Here is a 5341-nt window from a genome sequence, read left to right as displayed (position 1 = left end):
TTAAATAGAAATAGTTTGAAAACCTGTGTAATCAATTAGATTATTAAAAACTTATTGCTCTCTTTTTCGTTTCTTTTTCAGTAAGGATCATTATTGCTTTGAGGTTTTAAATTTAAAAAATTTTCAATTCAAATAAAACAACAACAATTATTAGACTGATGTGGCACAGCAACTTATGAATAAATTAAAATAGTTTTTTGGAAATTGCAATAAATAATGTGTTTTTTAACAAAATAACTAAAAGCAGGACCAAGATTTTACACAAATGGGCGCTACTCAAGTTCAGATTTGTAATTTTTTTCTTTTTTTAAATTTTAGTCTTTAAATATTTTTATCTTTAGAATTAAGGCTTTTAGAATCCAAACCCGCTCAATCCCCGAATTTTCAGAATTATGTTATTTTGTTAATAGGAACTTATTGTTCGTATCAAGCTCGAATACGTTTTAAGATGAATCTCAACTGACCTAAGATGGCGTCACGCCAAAAGGTGATCGTTTCTTCTCGCGGCGCGTTTTATGGCCATTATAATGCTCAATAAGTAATTAAATAATTTTTAGTGCTGAAAAATAATTGGATTTTCGGTTTCAGGACATTATTTTTGAAACGTTAGCATAAAAATTCAGAAAATTTAGTCAATGCTGTTATTTTCCATTATTATTGCTACTTGTGCGTTTATGTGGTTTTAAACGTGTAATATGCATTGCAAAAAATTAACAGCTCTCTTTCAATAATAGGGGAGGGGGGCCCAAAGTGGGTAGGTCACATAAAGCGGGTAGACCTTCGTATCCCCCTCCCCCGTGATGTGTAAGCGGCGATGCATATGTATGTCATGCTTACATGAATGCCCCGGGTTTTTATCAGTCCCAGCGAAGCAGCAGTGAAGCGGCATGGCGCGACCCAGGCTTAAAGTAAAAAAAAAAAAAATACATTTCTATAAAACAAAAATAAGTTTTGTAACTTGTGATTAGTCGAAGACCAGCTTATTTTTTTTGCTTGTCAATAATATTGTCTTATTCTGACACCATTCACCTTCAAACTACGATAGTCATTTCGTTTGTTTCTTTTTTTAATTTCGGGTTATAATTATTGAAATAAACGAGCTGATGTGTGTATCACATGACTTCCTTTTACCCCAATTTAATGATAATATTGCGTTGGAGTAAACAAAGAAAATTTAAATATTTTTACCCCAAGTTTGTTGCGAACTGAAGCAAAAAGACGTTATATACAGATTAAATTTCCCAATATTGCAATATTGGCCATTTTAATGTGATTCAATGGTAAACTCTCTAAACATCGCCGATACTGGCCAAAATAAAACCAGATTTGAAAAAAAAACGCCAAATTTGTCGCCAAGTTGGCGAAAAAATTGGGGACCAAAATCTTGGCGATATATCGCCAAGTGTTTGCCAAATTATATCACCACTTGAGTTTACATTGAAATTAACAATGATTTCCCCCAAAAAAGGTATAAAAGATCCCCTTTGGAACATCCGAATGCAACCAAAACAGGAGGTGCACAACTAGACCAAACCAGGAGGCTACGTACCAAATTTCAGCTTTCTAGGACATACCGTTTTTGAGTTATGCGAGATACTTACGCACATACATACGTACATACAGAAGTCACGAGAAAACTGGTTGTAATTAATTCGGGAATCATGAAAATTGATATTTTGGCTGTTTATACGTTCTTAGGCATATATCCCTGTGTGGTTGGGTTGAAAAAAAATCAATATTCATTCGGGGGCAAGCAAAATGGAAATTAAGGCCGATTTTTGGGTGAAAATTATTTCGCGAATACAATACTTCCTTTACTTTGTAAAAGGAAGTAAAAAAACGTGCCTTTGGGCAAAGCGGATGTAGGATTTAATCATATATTTATTTTTAATTTCTTTACTCGTGTGCTGACTTAGGTTTTATATTTCAATAGGATAAGTATAACTATAAATAGTTATTTTTTATGATGGCAATTAATTAGTCTATTAATATTGTCAGTTATTTCCTTATGTTTTATAAACAAATGTGCTGACTTTAAATTCGATAAGTACAACTATTTTACACTTTTTTATATAATGGCAGGTAGCTAGTCATCTATTTAATCATTTATAAATTCATATTTGATTGGCAAATGTACCAAACCACAATTAGTTAAGCTTACCCGCTTTGAACCCCGTGGTAGGGCAAAGCGGGTTTTTCAAATGTTTAAAAAATGATAATAAATGAATATTAGGTTTGAAATAATACAAAAATCACTTTTTATTTTGAAGTTCAAAAACCCTGCTAGGAAATAAAACCGAAATTGTTGCGATAAAAATCCAAATTTTTTGAAATTATCTTTATTTTAATTCTGATGCAATAGTCTCCTAACAATATTATTTCGGGAATTTGTCCCTCAGGTTAAGTCCCTATCCTGTTTGGCGGGAAGCTTTTTGCTCACTTCACTTTGAAAAGCTTTTCGCCAAACAGGATAAACAATTTAAAGGATCTATCCATATTTCTGAAGAGTTGAAGGTGGGAGGAGGTTCTAACGGAAGTAGATGTAATGAAAGAGGAGAGCAGGGAGGATGATAGTTTGGCAGATACTTGGCGGTGCGGAAAAGTTAAAGGATTTCTTGGCGGGGAAGTTTTTACAACAGGGTTGTTTTTAATCAGAGAGATTCAACTAATGTAAATTTGAGTTATTGGTGAATATAACAAAAATTCTTTTTAAAAAAAACTTCACTTATTATAATTTTTTTAATTCTACAATACTTTTCAATAAGTGTTTGCTAAACTTTAGAACAACATTTTTAATACTCCTCCTTTCCACGAAATTATCAGCAAGAAAGAAACCAGTTTTTGACTCTTCACTTTTGCCCGCAATTTGATTTGACTTTGACGGCCTAGCCCCACCTTTCGAAGGTGAAAAACTTTTCTAGTTCCTTTATTCAAGAGTTGTGTGTCCCTTTTCAATATAATGAGGAGCTCTTATCTCTTTTTCTCTCATGGCAGAAGCTTATAGTGACCGCCTAACAGTTTAGCTTAAAGTAGCTATGTTCTTTCTTTTCTCCTGCTATTTCCCTCGTCCAGTATTACAAATCCACTCGCTTTGAATTCATTTCCTTTGTCCCTCTTGTCAAAGTTTGAAACCTGTACCTTCCAGAACTTATCTACTCGTCCCCCACCATTTTTGAGCTGTCATGCCTGGTCAAATCACTTCTCTGAGTACGAAGTTTCTACAATAAACCATTTAAAGAAGTTTTCATTGTTTTACGGAAAATTTTTCAATTGCAAAGAAATATTTGATCCAATCTGCGCAGCTCAAAGTGACGTCCTAACCGGAGTTGCTCCAAAAAAACTGTCGTAAAACCCGGAGCCACTTAACATTAAAACAGTATGGCATAAGTTCGGGACTTTGAAAAAGTGACGTGATATGCGGAGTGTCGCGATAACGAGGTTTGACTATGTATAGGGTGTTCCGTTTCAACCTGCAAGACCTTTATTTGTTCAACCGTTAGTCCTAGATGTATACTTCCAATTGCAAAAATGTTCAAAATCAGATGCAGAGTTAAAATATTGAAAGTTTGAAGTAGTTTTTTATATGAGCCCCATGTCCCTTAACTTATATTTAGGGAAATAATCTCCATTGAAAAACAATTCCAACACAAGAAGTTTGAAGTTAGTGCGGCCAATATTCACCGAGAAATGAAACGCAGCGTTTTGTGAGTTACACCACTTTTTACTTGCCGTCAATAACGCTTTTTGAGGGGAAATGTAGCAGTAACATATGTTTAAAATTATACGTGTGCATAGAGTTATGGTTTCTCAAATTATTCGAGGTTTTGTCGTGTGTTTTAGCGTATCACGGCATAACATTTTTTTTTGAATAGCAATGAAAAATATAAATACCTTGTTTTTCTTACTTTGACGAAATGTCATTCTTCTGATAGGGCGTATGGAAATGTCCAACAGGTTCGATAGTCCAATTTCTGGTTCAGTGGATAATGTTTGATAGTCGATAACAGCACAATTAGAATTTTATTAACGGACACAAACATTACACAACATAAAATATCATTTGAGTGTAGATGCACAAATCTTACTTCGATCTTCCTCTTTCGAGGTCAACTGTTCGAATGACAATAAAAACTTACTCCAGCGCCCTCTTCAGGCAAACTTAGAAAGATTTTCCACATCCTCCCCACCTGAACTTCATGAAGTTCACTTGCTGTAGGAATACAAAATACAACAATATCTTAAATGAAATATTAATACATATTAAAGTTTAAAAAAAAATGACAATTTTTAAATGTTGAAGTCAACCATGAGGCTCATTTACTGCTTCGAGAGGATAAACTAAGTCTATTGGTCTGCGAAACAGTCCATTTTCAGTTTTAACAGTATATGCACGAACATGTCCGTCACGACCTTCAAACAGTTCCTTTACAGTACCTAGTGTCCATAAAAGTTTGTTCTTTGTGGTTCCTTATAACAATACCACATCATCTACTTTCAGTCCTGTACCCGTGCGAGAGTTCTTAAAATTGTGAGCAGTTCTTAAGTTCATCAGGTATTGTGATTTCCATCTTGTCCTCAGGTTTCTTAGCAATTTCGCTTGGTATAATTTACGCTTCTTTAAATTTGTACTAGAAGACGATTTAGTGACAAGATCCAAGAAATGTATCGGATATGTATTAGCTTTTCAAAATGTAGAAAATGCGATGGAGTGAGAGGCTGAGGTTCCTCAAAGTCGTTGTAGGTGTATGTCAAGGGTCGAGAGTTCATCACAAGCTCGATTTCTGCAAGAAGAATCAGCAATTCTTCAAATTTCAGAAGGGCCTTTCCCAACGTTTTCCGGAGGGAGTCCTTAACTGTCTTGATAAGCCGTTCATAAAGCCCTCCCCACCATGCCGCTCTCTCCACTATGTATTTCCAAGTGATTCCTTTGGAAGCTACGAAATTGTGAAAAGTTTTACCTCGCAGAAAGTTTCTGAAAACATTGAAATTCCTTATCTGTTGACTTGAACGTTTTCGTGTTGTCAGAGTGTACTATGTTACAACTTTCACGACGCGCCAAAAATCTTCTAAAAGCCAAAATGAAGGATTCAGTTGATTGATTCGACACCAGTTAAAAATGTACAGCTCTCGTGACTGCACACGTGAACAAAGTTATGTAAGATTTTACAGTATCTGAACCCTCCTTCACATATATGGGTCCGGCGAAGTCGATTCCACATACACAGATTCAACAACTCTGTCCTTTGGCAACGGAGCCGTGATTTGATTCGCTGCTGTATCTGAATATCTGTTGCAAATAAGACATTTTCCATTTATTCCTTTTAAGAGCTGGCGCCCCTTC

This window comes from Uloborus diversus, chromosome 6, assembly GCF_026930045.1.
Source record: "Uloborus diversus isolate 005 chromosome 6, Udiv.v.3.1, whole genome shotgun sequence".
NCBI lineage: Eukaryota > Metazoa > Arthropoda > Arachnida > Araneae > Uloboridae > Uloborus > Uloborus diversus.
The sequence above is the reverse complement of the archived record's forward strand: the minus strand, read 5'-3'. Positions refer to the sequence as shown.